This window comes from Sceloporus occidentalis, unplaced genomic scaffold (genome assembly GCF_023333645.1).
Source record: "Sceloporus occidentalis isolate IW3139 unplaced genomic scaffold, rSceOcc1.0.p SCAF_107, whole genome shotgun sequence".
NCBI classification, from domain to species: domain Eukaryota; kingdom Metazoa; phylum Chordata; class Lepidosauria; order Squamata; family Phrynosomatidae; genus Sceloporus; species Sceloporus occidentalis.
Genome location: NW_028317087.1, coordinates 3,426,571 through 3,442,073, shown reverse-complemented (window position 1 = coordinate 3,442,073; position 15,503 = coordinate 3,426,571). Strand labels below are relative to the sequence as shown.

The 15,503-nt window shown below is 41.5% G+C and overlaps 2 pseudogenes; both read right to left on the bottom strand.

The window, feature by feature from the left end:
* Positions 1–820: 820 nt before the first annotated feature.
* Positions 821–1,516, bottom strand: LOC149283284 (DNA-dependent metalloprotease SPRTN pseudogene; annotated as a pseudogene).
* A 9,463-nt stretch (positions 1,517–10,979) lies between these two features.
* Positions 10,980–11,675, bottom strand: LOC149283283 (DNA-dependent metalloprotease SPRTN pseudogene; annotated as a pseudogene).
* Positions 11,676–15,503: the final 3,828 nt, after the last annotated feature.

Below are 15,503 nucleotides of genomic sequence, written 5' to 3'. Positions count from 1 at the left end.
ATAATCATAAAACAAACATGTCTTTTAGGGAAATACATACCTAAAATGCAATTCAGCCAACAAAAGAGGTTACCACCTCATGCCTGGTAAGCAGGAAGGGAAAGCTACAAGAAACGTAATGACTTAACTAAAGCTTTATAAGAGTTACTAAGAAGCCGGGGTCCGGAGACTATTTAATATTCTATTTAGGATCCAGAATGATTTAGAGGTATGTGGAGACTCAATGGCAACTCCAAACACATCTTAAATTAATCGTACGATAGGAAATTCTGACGTTATTATAAAGCAGGTTATTGATTGACGTGTTTGTCCAACGTACTGGAAGCCATACGATGTCTGCCAAGTTAATTTAATTCCCTTCAGCCACTTCTTGCTCTCTACCGAGCAACCCGTCACCACCAAACTCACTTCAGCAGCTACATGTAATTTTGTCAGATAGATGTTTCCCTTGCAGAACTGAAAATAAAATGTTGTGTAATTTGGGAAATGTAATGGTTAATGCCAAATAACGTATCACATAAATCATACCTCCCAAGGGTCCCTCTTTTGGACCTAAATTGACCCAATACCGCCTGTTCATCTTTCTTTAGCGCTGAGAATGTTTGGTGGGGATGAATGTAGCCCAAAAGATGCCTGTCTTTATCAGAAATTATGCACTTATATATATGTATAGTAAGGAATTCAATAGAAATGTTCACTTGGGTTTAAACAATTTAATTGGTATATAATACAATCAGGAACTAGTAGAACTCCAAGTAACAAAGTAGCACAAGAACCATGTGCTGATCAGTATGTATAGATGTTATAACATATCAATGAATTATTTGTCCATTCTGGCCCTCTTGCTAGGCAGTTGATGGTCACTGTTGTCATTTGGGGTGGCGGTTGGTGAACTGAAACTCCTCTTCTTCCCTTTTTGAATGTAGTTTTCAGGCCCATTCACTTTAATAAAAGTCCCCCCACAGGTAAGCTGATGGTGTGACCACCAACGTTCCCGAGCAGAGGGTGCCCGATTTATTGCCCGCATTATGAAGCCAAACTTTGGCCCCCAAGCTCTGCAGGGACCATTACAGAGCCACCAGTGTTTTCTGCATTCAGCAACCTCTGCATGGAAATTGTGGTAGATGGAAATGTTGGCGCCAGTGATGTTATTTATGCGCTCCATGTGTTTGCAGAACTCTGATCCGTGGGCTCCATCATCTCTGTATTGGCGTGTTACAAACAGGAAAGCATGAATCATTTCATGGAGAAGGACCTCAACAAGATCTCTCCTTGATCTCAAACTCAATAGTGGCTTGCTGATATATATAGTGCACACGTCTTCATTTTCCTTGTAGTAACAAATCCCGCTGTTTAGTATCATCCTGCGGCTCCATTTTACTTCCACCCCCTTCAACTGTCCCTGGAAAAACATGCCATTAAATGACATGAACAATTCCTGGAGGTTGGGGTTTGGGTCCAGCACCTCCCAAGCAGGATCAATAACTGATAAGCACTCAGGATCTATATAATCCATCGTACTGGGGAAAAGCTTCCACAGCTAATCAAGTTTATCACCGCAGCAGCTCCCTCTCACAATAATCAAGTAGCAAATGCAATGACAGCAGAAGCTTATGACACTATGATGTCATGGTGAGTTACAGAATGTTTACACCCAGCACTAAGCTACGTACACAAACTCACTGAAACTCACAAAAAAGTTGAATGTTTCAACTTAACCAACGTTGCTGCTATTTATGACCTTCATGAAAAGGGTTTTCCCACCCTACTGTTCAAAGCTTTTTTTGCCATTTTTTTTTACCTTGTTCAATCGCAATTTCCATTTTTGCTATTTATTGTATCCACACAGTTTATATATTTACCCCCCCCCCCCGATGGAGAGATATAAGCTATCATTTAATATGAATATTAAAAAATAAAAATAGAATAATTATGAATAAAAATACATGTTCAATAATACATACCTAATATCAAACCTCTTCTTTTCTAGGATCCAGTGGCATCACTAGAATTACAGTCACATGGGGCAGGATAAAATTTTGCAAGCTACCCTGTTCCTGTTCATCTTGTGGTAAGGGTACAGCCTCACACCTATATATACACATACTGTACATATATACATGTACCATACACTGCCTTTATGCATGCCTGCCCATACATATACACATATACTTCCCTTACACACACTTGCTCGCACACATACACACTCACTGCCCTTACATTTGCCTGCCCATATATATATATATATATATATATATATAAAACACTTTCAAAAAGATGGTCAGCACTCCAGGTCTTTAAATAGACAATTTCATTTTATTCAAAGTCAAGTCGACGTTTCAGTCATTACTGACTTTCATCAGGACATACAGTCAGTAATGACTGAAACGTCGACTTGACTTTGAATAAAATGAAATTGTCTATTTAAAGACCTGGAGTGCTGACCATCTTTTTGAAAGTGTTTTACATGGAAACTGCTGGTTACTAGCACCGGGCTTGGAATATTTGGAATGGTGTGCAATGGACCCTGTGAGTAAATATATATATATATATATATATATATATACATAAACCGCCCTTACATTTGCCTGTCCATACACATACACATTCACTGCCTAAGCAGCCTAACACAAGCCTGCTTATACAAACACATATACACATACAGTACCATTACACACCCATATCCTACACATACACTGCCCTTACATTCCTGCGCATACATACACATACACTCAGGGCCGGCGCCACCTATAGGCAAAGTAGGCGGCCTGAGGGCAGAGTGGCATATAGTGGGTTTAAGGTATATCTGGGTTGGTTATAATGCATGTATGGGGCAGAGTGACATATAGGGGGGTGTAAGGCATATCTGGGGGACAGAGTGGCATATAGGGGGTATAAGGCAGAGTGGGAGACTGGGTGCAGCCAGGGCAACCGATCTTACGCGAGCCGCACCTCAAGCCCTGCTACTTACTTGTGGGAGGGTCTTCTGGGCTGCACAGAGGAAGCGGAGTTCACGTGACATCCTACTTCCTCTGTGCTTTAGCAGAGAAGGCAGAGGGAGGCCGCGCCCCCTGCTGAACTCTGTGAGCGGCATCGAGGAGCTGCAGTGCAGGTAAGGGGGTGGGGAGGGTGTTTGAATGAGTGTGTGTGATTGAGGGAATGAATCTGTGAATGAATGGTTATATGAATAAATGAGTGTGTGTGTGTGTGTGTGTGTGTGTGATAGCATGGATGTGTAAGTGCTGGAACCTAGGCATGATGGGACTGTGATTGCTGTTAGCAATCACACTCCTATCATGCCAAGTCAGCCAGTACATGCTGAAACCTGGCCAGCTGCCCCCCTTGTGTAGTGATGCTGCCAGCAGTATGGGGTCTGCACTTACAGCCACCCTGTTCCAGCATGTACTGGCTGACTTGGCATGATAGGAGTGTGATTGCTAACAGCAATCACAGTCCCATAATGCCTAGGTTCCAGCATTTACTGGATGGATGTGTAAGTGCTGGAACCTAGGCATGATGGGACTGTGATTGCTGTTAGCAATCACACTCCTATCATGCCAAGTCAGCCAGTACATGCTGAAACCTGGCTAGCTGCCCCCCTTGTGTATTGATGCTGCCAGCAGTATGGGGTCTGCACATCACTTACAGCCACCCTGTACCAGCGTGTATTGGCTGACTTGGCATAATAGGAGTGTGATTGCTAACAGCAATCACAGTCCCATCATGCCTAGGTTCCAGCATTTACTGGATGGATGTGTTAACAGATTCTCGCACCCGGGCCCTGAGGCGTCTAGTTACGCCCCTGGCTCCAAGCCTATTACTATGTACCATATGCAATACATTCTTATCTAATCTGCTGACAGAGGGCAGGCTGTCTCTCCCCTGCATTGCTTTTCAAGGTGCTGTTCCATCTAGACATTTCATTCCCAATGGCCCTTATATAAATGATGTACTAGTGTATACATGTTAAATAAACATATTCATGTTTTAAAATAAGATACATGTTTTCTATAGGTTTTGTTCAGTGGAGCCAATGCCCAGCAAATGATGTAGGTGCGGCATGCTGTACATGTTTATACTCAGGCTGTATGTGGCCACATGTACTCAGCCTTACTTTTGGAAATTCCGGTTTAAGGATTTGAAACATACTGTGCATACAGCCTGCATGGCAAAGACAATGCACTGTCTACCTGGTCTACTACGTTACATCTACTGATGTACTACACCACCATTCCCGTCATCGGATCACTTTACAACACTTCAAGTCTGGATTATCCTCATTAAAGCCGCTAGGGCTGGGGTTTTTAACTGCTCTCAAACTACAATAGGTTAACCATATTCTGTCGGGTGAACCCGCATTCTTTGCTGATGGGTCAAGCCTAAAAACTCCCCCCTTCCTCTGGTCGGCAACCAACTTGCAGCCAATTGGTCAGTTTCAAACACACCTCTCTACACCGGGTTGCTTCTCCATTACCTTACAATAAACATTTTCTACAACATCTGCAACTGTATGACGGCTTTAGTTAGAGTATATCTGTTCTTCCCACCACACATACATGGCGGGTGTGATCTGCAATACAAATGTGTGTAGCATTTTACATTATGTTGCAGGTAAAGGAACGTTCTGTATCTATCTTATTTTATTCCCATTTCTGGGATTTACCTGTAACTAATTCATCTTTTCCTCCTCTTTTCCTAGATGGGTAAACACACAAGTATGATGACAGGCACTATAATGAAACCCAAGTAATAATTATTAATAAAAAATAAGTTATTATAGTTATTTTTGTTAATATTATTTAGGTTTCATTATAGTTCTTATTGTCATATTTGATATTTTTGTATGTTTCCACCCAGTGATGGGGTTTAATAATTCAATCAGTGGATTTAGATTCTAATTTCTAAAACATTGGGAATGAGGCTTTTATATTTTTTTGTAGTTTACTAAAAGTAAAAATAATTCTCAATAAAGGTAGGATAAGTGGTTGAAGAAGTCACTGTTCTCTATCTTCTAAGTAAATAGGCACATTTCCAAAAGCAATAGTTACAGGGAAAAAAAACCCAACACATTTTGATTATCTTCACCAAAAAAGGGTCCGACATACAGGATTTGAAAAGCAACATTTGGTGAATTAGAGGAGTGAAACATGACAATCATATCAATGTTGCAATATTACAAGTCTGTTAAAGCATAAAAACTAGGATTTTTGTCACCCTAAGTCCAGGAGTCCAGAAGGTGTCAGGGACCTCCCCCTTTAGTGCCCCCAAATTTTGTCCGAGTTGAATGGCCGGGCAGAAGTAAGCCCGTTGTGTCAGATGGTCAGTCTGGGCCAGCTCTGCAGTAAGGCAGGGCGGTTGTGGAGGGAGAGTCTGGGGGTGCTTCCGGCCTGGGTCACAACTGGTTGATACACCTCTGCTTAATTGGCGACATACCAAGTGTTGCCTATTCTGGGTCAAACTAATCCAAGGAAGGCTCTTTTCCCTTTATGAGAGTTACTCATGATTAATAACTTGTGCTGTATGAACAGGTATTGGATGTTGTGAGCAAGTATTTAGAGCAAATGTATTATTCCATTAGGGCTGCAACTAACGATTATTTTCATAATCGATTAGTTGGCCGATTATTTTTTCCATTAATCGATTAAATGAAAATTTTTTATTTACTTAAAATAATTTAATAAACAAACAGGATGTTAAAAACAAACGGCAGAACCGCACATTTGAACCAGATGACTGGGACAAAATGATTTCACTCATACATAAGGGCACCACCTAGAGCAAAATGCAGGAATCTGCATATAAGCTACTGACAACATGATACAAGGTACCTGCAGATCTCCACCACTTCCTCCCACATATCCCCCCACAATGTTGGAGATGCGGAATCGACATAGGCTCTTACATCCATCTCTGGTGGGAATGCCCCCTTATACAACCTCCGTGGTCTGCTGTGACCGCGGTCGTTTAAGCGGTGGACAACCCTGACTTCCAGGCCTCTCCTGAGACAATGTTGCTTCATCATACTGCCTCTAGTGTGGGTTCCTATAAGAGGTCGTTATCAATTCACTTAATCAATGCTGCCAAAGCTATTATCCCGCGGTTGTGGAAGCAATTGACTCAGGAAGGTCAATTTCATATGCTAGATGGAGGACTTGGTTATGACTTCCAGGGGCCTGGGGTACAAAAATGGATTGAAACGGTTGCCTTGTGGGGAGTTTCTGACCTCTCTCTCTTTTCACGCTGTCTTAGGTGGCTATATTGGGCCCCGTCCTGACCTGGTGCTTGTTAACTAGGTTTTTGGTCTCTGCCTACTTTCTTACACATACACTTTAGGCTGTTTGTTTCATTTTTTATAATACCAAACCTCTTTCTATGATGGTTCTAGACGGCGCACCATCCATTCACCCTTCTCTGTTTTATACGGTTACGTTCAACTTACGTGTCACTTCTCGACCGTTCTCCAGACGATAACCTTTATACTGCTATGTGCTGTGGTATTGTCCCTTCATCTTAGACTATAATGCCATTCTCTGTACTATTTGTTCTGACGTATGTATCTCACGTCGCAGAATGTTTCTGTCTTATGCCTGAAGTATATGGTTCTCTTGTAATGCCTAATATACCACTGTACAATATCTTTTTCAATAAACAGAGATTTGAAAAAATAATAACATTGATAAAAAATGTATTTCTTGTTTTTATTTCCCAATCTGCCCCCCCCCGTTATGTACATTTGATCCCAGGCTTGCCACACCGCCTCCCACATATGCCATATACCCCCAGATATGTCACACTGCATCCCACATATGCCTTATATACCCTATATGCCTCATACCCCAGCACACTGACACAATACTTTTACAAATAAATACATTAATAATCTCCACTGCCCCAGGATTTAGATTCCCTTTAGTTTGCCTCTTTTATCTCTAACTGCACCTTAAGTTAACCTTATTAAATTAATTTAACCCTCAGTCCTCAGCATTAAATTAACCCTTAAGACCCCATTAAACATAACTGCTCCTAAATTAACTCTAAAGACCCCATTAACCATAAGTACTCCTAAATTAACCCTAACGACCCCATCAACCATAACAGATCCTAAATTAACCCTAACGACCCCATCAGCCATAACTGCCCCTAAATTAACCCTAATGACCCCATCAACAATAATTGCCCTTAAATTAACCCTAACGACCCCATCAACCATAACTGCCCCTAAGTTAACCCTAAACACCCCATGAACCATAACTGACCCTAAATTAACCCTAAACACCCCATTAACCATAACTGACCCTAAATTAACCCTAAACACCCCATTAACCATAACTGACCTTACATTAACCATAACTGACCCTACATTAATCCCCACCTCCCCTAACTTTCAGCAGCCCAAATATAAATTTTATACAGAGTTGCTATAAGGAAATGGGCGGGGTCAGAGTGACTGCAGGGAGGGACTGTAAGTAGTAACTGCTGCTGTGAGTCACACTGAATCAAACGGATTATAAAACGAGGGAGATTTTTCAGAGCATTTGCTCTGAAAAAACCCTAATTTTATAATTGATAAAAATCTATTCAACTAATCGATAATGAAAATTAGTTGGCAATGATTTTCATTATCGATTAGTCGTTGCAGCCCTATATTCCATATTAATCTTTTTTTAACCATATTCCGTCCTACCTCCTCAATAGACTCCAGAGATGAGTGTTGATCTCTCTGTAGGGGTGGTAGCAGAATGGCGTGTGCTTCTCAATAGCAGTTGAGGAAATTGAAATAACCTGCATTCTTTGCTGATTGGTTGAGCCTCAACTGCTATTGAGTTGAGGAAATTTAAATAACCCGCATTTCTGAGTTGACGAGCTTTTAGGCAGGTTATTTAAATTTCCTCAACTCAGAAATGCGGGTTCCCCCGATGAAGAGGTTGAATACTAAAGCAAGGAATAAAACACCTCACTAGAGTTCACGATCACTTTATTACACCGCAACTGAGCTTTTGACACTGCATCAGATCTCATTACTGTTAAGGCAGGCGGGGTAGGAACTATATTCAAAGGTATTACAAGACTAGAATTTGACAGACTAAGATAAACCGATTCATTAGGGGGAGAGAGCCCCACTCGCAAGCTTACAGGGACAATGTGAGAATCTTCTATTCCCAGTACATGCTCCTCCTCTGCCCAAGTTTGATTGAGTGATGTGTTATATACACTTTACATTTCTTTCTTTTTTTGGTGCTCTTTCATTTTAGTGTTAAATTAAAAGTTACGTTTTAATTATGTATTTTCATCTTTTATTAAAACCAACAAATAAAGTGTCTATTTATGTTGTAAACTGTGGACCTCTGAATTATTGTTTTAACAGTTAAACAGCCTTTTAGCTAGTATGATCAGTTTAGGGCTAGTGTCCTAGTTAATGTACACAGGTTAATGTAAGGGCTCAGTAATTTGCAAGGTTTTTGCCTTTTAGAGTGTAAGAACAGGAAATGATGTCATAGACACTGTTGTTGACATTGTGATGTCACAATAGAAGCTGCCTATATGTAGGGTTCCATTCCCATATATTAACAGTTACGTTGTGAACCTAGAGATATCCGGTTCGCTGACTACCTGGCAGTTTGTCAGGTATCCAATTGAGATATCTGAAGATTGCTGCTGCTACAGAACGAGGAAGGAGTAACATCTACAACAAGGCAGTCGAGGACTTCCGACAAGAGAACCTAGAGATATCAAGTTCGCTGGCTACCTGGCAGTTTGTCAGGGTTCCAGTTGAGATATCTGAAGGAGAAACATCTACAAGGCGGTCGTTCCTTTTTAATTTCATGTTAACTTTGTGTTTTACTGGGCTAAGAAACATATAGTGAATGTAGGAATATTGAATAGTCTACAGTAAAAGGTGCAGTGTAGAAAAGCACAGTTAGGTTTCATATTAACCTCTTAATGCCCAGAGGGAAGGGCGGTTCTTTCATCCATGGTCCCCCAGAGATTTCCTCCAATGAGGTTTTTTCTCTCCTGCGAGCTGAAGAAAGACTCTTCGTGAGTCCAGAGGTAGCCCTATATCTGACCTCCTTTGAGGTAAATGTGTACTTTTTGCTTCTGTCCACATATTGTATTTGATTTAATAATAAACTTTTAGTAGTCTTATTCTTTTTGTGTGTGTTATTCTTTTATAATATTGCAAAGGAATATGTCATCTAAAATATGAGAAAGACGTGAAAACAATTTATAAATTTGTGTCGTACAAACGTTTGTAAGGGAAGACTCTGAATGGCCCTGGGTCTCAAACAAAGGCAAAAAGACAACAAGATTTGTGCCTGGATAAAACAAATGCATTTGTCAGTATTTCATGTACTATTTCAGGTATGTTTAAAAAGTACATGACAAGTACGGGGCGCCATGGCAGCAGGGGCGCCTGCCCGGGACTTAAATTAAAACATCGTTTATTTTTTTTAAACTTTATTTAACATCCATCATGTTAAAGTTTAAAAAAAAACAAAAAAAACCCCATGCTTTAAATTAAGTCCCGGGCAGGGGCGACGAGTGGTTGCTCGTGAAGTTTTCAGCAGCCGCTCGGCACCCCTCAACATGAAATGCCGGTACTGCGACACAGCGGGAAGACGGATGTCTACGCTCCCACCGCAGGACTCCGGCAACAAGGTAAGTGAGGATAATGAGAAGTAGGGAGCGGGAGTAGAGAAGGGGCAGAGGGGGTAGTGAGAATGGGCAGGGGGGAGAGGTCGTGAGGGGGGGCGAGGTAGTGAGAAGTGGCAGAGGGGGGTAGTGAGGGGGGGCGAGGTAGTGAGAAGTGGCAGAGGGGGGCGAGGTAGTGAGAAGGGGCAGGGGGGGTAGTGAGAAGGGGGCGCCAGAGGAGTAGTCCGCACAGGGCACCAGAACACTTAAGGCCGGCTCTGAATGTCACATTGTACAAATATAGGTACAAATGTTGATGGCCTCCTAGGCCTCTCCCTCTGCCCTATTTTTACACTAACTCCCCTTAGTTCATCCTTACACTCCTCCACTAAAACTTTCCAGCACCCCTTATGCCCCCCCAGTACAGATATATATGTGTGTGTGTGCGCGTGTGTGTATACATATATATTGTCTAAACCTTTTTTATTCCAACTTAATTTCTTTATTGAAGATTCAAGGATTTTTACATATAATCATAAAACAAACATGTCTTTTAGGGAAATACATACCTAAAATGCAATTCAGCCAACAAAAGAGGTTACCACCTCATGCCTGGTAAGCAGGAAGGGAAAGCTACAAGAAACGTAATGACTTAACTAAAGCTTTATAAGAGTTACTAAGAAGCCGGGGTCCGGAGACTATTTAATATTCTATTTAGGATCCAGAATGATTTAGAGGTATGTGGAGACTCAATGGCAACTCCAAACACATCTTAAATTAATCGTACGATAGGAAATTCTGACGTTATTATAAAGCAGGTTATTGATTGACGTGTTTGTCCAACGTACTGGAAGCCATACGATGTCTGCCAAGTTAATTTAATTCCCTTCAGCCACTTCTTGCTCTCTACCGAGCAACCCGTCACCACCAAACTCACTTCAGCAGCTACATGTAATTTTGTCAGATAGATGTTTCCCTTGCAGAACTGAAAATAAAATGTTGTGTAATTTGGGAAATGTAATGGTTAATGCCAAATAACGTATCACATAAATCATACCTCCCAAGGGTCCCTCTTTTGGACCTAAATTGACCCAATACCGCCTGTTCATCTTTCTTTAGCGCTGAGAATGTTTGGTGGGGATGAATGTAGCCCAAAAGATGCCTGTCTTTATCAGAAATTATGCACTTATATATATGTATAGTAAGGAATTCAATAGAAATGTTCACTTGGGTTTAAACAATTTAATTGGTATATAATACAATCAGGAACTAGTAGAACTCCAAGTAACAAAGTAGCACAAGAACCATGTGCTGATCAGTATGTATAGATGTTATAACATATCAATGAATTATTTGTCCATTCTGGCCCTCTTGCTAGGCAGTTGATGGTCACTGTTGTCATTTGGGGTGGCGGTTGGTGAACTGAAACTCCTCTTCTTCCCTTTTTGAATGTAGTTTTCAGGCCCATTCACTTTAATAAAAGTCCCCCCACAGGTAAGCTGATGGTGTGACCACCAACGTTCCCGAGCAGAGGGTGCCCGATTTATTGCCCGCATTATGAAGCCAAACTTTGGCCCCCAAGCTCTGCAGGGACCATTACAGAGCCACCAGTGTTTTCTGCATTCAGCAACCTCTGCATGGAAATTGTGGTAGATGGAAATGTTGGCGCCAGTGATGTTATTTATGCGCTCCATGTGTTTGCAGAACTCTGATCCGTGGGCTCCATCATCTCTGTATTGGCGTGTTACAAACAGGAAAGCATGAAGCATTTCATGGAGAAGGACCTCAACAAGATCTCTCCTTGATCTCAAACTCAATAGTGGCTTGCTGATATATATAGTGCACACGTCTTCATTTTCCTTGTAGTAACAAATCCCGCTGTTTAGTATCATCCTGCGGCTCCATTTTACTTCCACCCCCTTCAACTGTCCCTGGAAAAACATGCCATTAAATGACATGAACAATTCCTGGAGGTTGGGGTTTGGGTCCAGCACCTCCCAAGCAGGATCAATAACTGATAAGCACTCAGGATCTATATAATCCATCGTACTGGGGAAAAGCTTCCACAGCTAATCAAGTTTATCACCGCAGCAGCTCCCTCTCACAATAATCAAGTAGCAAATGCAATGACAGCAGAAGCTTATGACACTATGATGTCATGGTGAGTTACAGAATGTTTACACCCAGCACTAAGCTACGTACACAAACTCACTGAAACTCACAAAAAAGTTGAATGTTTCAACTTAACCAACGTTGCTGCTATTTATGACCTTCATGAAAAGGGTTTTCCCACCCTACTGTTCAAAGCTTTTTTTGCCATTTTTTTTACCTTGTTCAATCGCAATTTCCATTTTTGCTATTTATTGTATCCACACAGTTTATATATTTACCCCCCCCCCCCCGATGGAGAGATATAAGCTATCATTTAATATGAATATTAAAAAATAAAAATAGAATAATTATGAATAAAAATACATGTTCAATAATACATACCTAATATCAAACCTCTTCTTTTCTAGGATCCAGTGGCATCACTAGAATTACAGTCACATGGGGCAGGATAAAATTTTGCAAGCTACCCTGTTCCTGTTCATCTTGTGGTAAGGGTACAGCCTCACACCTATATATACACATACTGTACATATATACATGTACCATACACTGCCTTTATGCATGCCTGCCCATACATATACACATATACTTCCCTTACACACACTTGCTCGCACACATACACACTCACTGCCCTTACATTTGCCTGCCCATATATATATATATATATATATATAAAACACTTTCAAAAAGATGGTCAGCACTCCAGGTCTTTAAATAGACGATTTCATTTTATTCAAAGTCAAGTCGACGTTTCAGTCATTACTGACTTTCATCAGGACATACAGTCAGTAATGACTGAAACGTCGACTTGACTTTGAATAAAATGAAATTGTCTATTTAAAGACCTGGAGTGCTGACCATCTTTTTGAAAGTGTTTTACATGGAAACTGCTGGTTACTAGCACCGGGCTTGGAATATTTGGAATGGTGTGCAATGGACCCTGTGAGTAAATATATATATATATATATATATATATATATATATATATATACATAAACCGCCCTTACATTTGCCTGTCCATACACATACACATTCACTGCCTAAGCAGCCTAACACAAGCCTGCTTATACAAACACATATACACATACAGTACCATTACACACCCATATCCTACACATACACTGCCCTTACATTCCTGCGCATACATACACATACACTCAGGGCCGGCGCCACCTATAGGCAAAGTAGGCGGCCTGAGGGCAGAGTGGCATATAGTGGGTTTAAGGTATATCTGGGTTGGTTATAATGCATGTATGGGGCAGAGTGACATATAGGGGGGTGTAAGGCATATCTGGGGGACAGAGTGGCATATAGGGGGTATAAGGCAGAGTGGGAGACTGGGTGCAGCCAGGGCAACCGATCTTACGCGAGCCGCACCTCAAGCCCTGCTACTTACTTGTGGGAGGGTCTTCTGGGCTGCACAGAGGAAGCGGAGTTCACGTGACATCCTACTTCCTCTGTGCTTTAGCAGAGAAGGCAGAGGGAGGCCGCGCCCCCTGCTGAACTCTGTGAGCGGCATCGAGGAGCTGCAGTGCAGGTAAGGGGGTGGGGAGGGTGTTTGAATGAGTGTGTGTGATTGAGGGAATGAATCTGTGAATGAATGGTTATATGAATAAATGAGTGTGTGTGTGTGTGTGTGTGTGTGTGTGTGAGTGATAGCATGGATGTGTAAGTGCTGGAACCTAGGCATGATGGGACTGTGATTGCTGTTAGCAATCACACTCCTATCATGCCAAGTCAGCCAGTACATGCTGAAACCTGGCCAGCTGCCCCCCTTGTGTAGTGATGCTGCCAGCAGTATGGGGTCTGCACTTACAGCCACCCTGTTCCAGCATGTACTGGCTGACTTGGCATGATAGGAGTGTGATTGCTAACAGCAATCACAGTCCCATAATGCCTAGGTTCCAGCATTTACTGGATGGATGTGTAAGTGCTGGAACCTAGGCATGATGGGACTGTGATTGCTGTTAGCAATCACACTCCTATCATGCCAAGTCAGCCAGTACATGCTGAAACCTGGCTAGCTGCCCCCCTTGTGTATTGATGCTGCCAGCAGTATGGGGTCTGCACATCACTTACAGCCACCCTGTACCAGCGTGTATTGGCTGACTTGGCATAATAGGAGTGTGATTGCTAACAGCAATCACAGTCCCATCATGCCTAGGTTCCAGCATTTACTGGATGGATGTGTTAACAGATTCTCGCACCCGGGCCCTGAGGCGTCTAGTTACGCCCCTGGCTCCAAGCCTATTACTATGTACCATATGCAATACATTCTTATCTAATCTGCTGACAGAGGGCAGGCTGTCTCTCCCCTGCATTGCTTTTCAAGGTGCTGTTCCATCTAGACATTTCATTCCCAATGGCCCTTATATAAATGATGTACTAGTGTATACATGTTAAATAAACATATTCATGTTTTAAAATAAGATGCATGTTTTCTATAGGTTTTGTTCAGTGGAGCCAATGCCCAGCAAATGATGTAGGTGCGGCATGCTGTACATGTTTATACTCAGGCTGTATGTGGCCACATGTACTCAGCCTTACTTTTGGAAATTCCGGTTTAAGGATTTGAAACATACTGTGCATACAGCCTGCATGGCAAAGACAATGCACTGTCTACCTGGTCTACTACGTTACATCTACTGATGTACTACACCACCATTCCCGTCATCGGATCACTTTACAACACTTCAAGTCTGGATTATCCTCATTAAAGCCGCTAGGGCTGGGGTTTTTAACTGCTCTCAAACTACAATAGGTTAACCATATTCTGTCGGGTGAACCCGCATTCTTCGCTGATGGGTCAAGCCTAAAAACTCCCCCCTTCCTCTGGTCGGCAACCAACTTGCAGCCAATTGGTCAGTTTCAAACACACCTCTCTACACCGGGTTGCTTCTCCATTACCTTACAATAAACATTTTCTACAACATCTGCAACTGTATGACGGCTTTAGTTAGAGTATATCTGTTCTTCCCACCACACATACATGGCGGGTGTGATCTGCAATACAAATGTGTGTAGCATTTTACATTATGTTGCAGGTAAAGGAACGTTCTGTATCTATCTTATTTTATTCCCATTTCTGGGATTTACCTGTAACTAATTCATCTTTTCCTCCTCTTTTCCTAGATGGGTAAACACACAAGTATGATGACAGGCACTATAATGAAACCCAAGTAATAATTATTAATAAAAAATAAGTTATTATAGTTATTTTTGTTAATATTATTTAGGTTTCATTATAGTTCTTATTGTCATATTTGATATTTTTGTATGTTTCCACCCAGTGATGGGGTTTAATAATTCAATCAGTGGATTTAGATTCTAATTTCTAAAACATTGGGAATGAGGCTTTTATATTTTTTTGTAGTTTACTAAAAGTAAAAATAATTCTCAATAAAGGTAGGATAAGTGGTTGAAGAAGTCACTGTTCTCTATCTTCTAAGTAAATAGGCACATTTCCAAAAGCAATAGTTACAGGGAAAAAAAAACCAACACATTTTGATTATCTTCACCAAAAAAGGGTCCGACATACAGGATTTGAAAAGCAACATTTGGTGAATTAGAGGAGTGAAACATGACAATCATATCAATGTTGCAATATTACAAGTCTGTTAAAGCATAAAAACTAGGATTTTTGTCACCCTAAGTCCAGGAGTCCAGAAGGTGTCAGGGACCTCCCCCTTTAGTGCCCCCAAATTTTGTCCGAGTTGAATGGCCGGGCAGAAGTAAGCCCGTTGTGTCAGATGGTCAGTCTG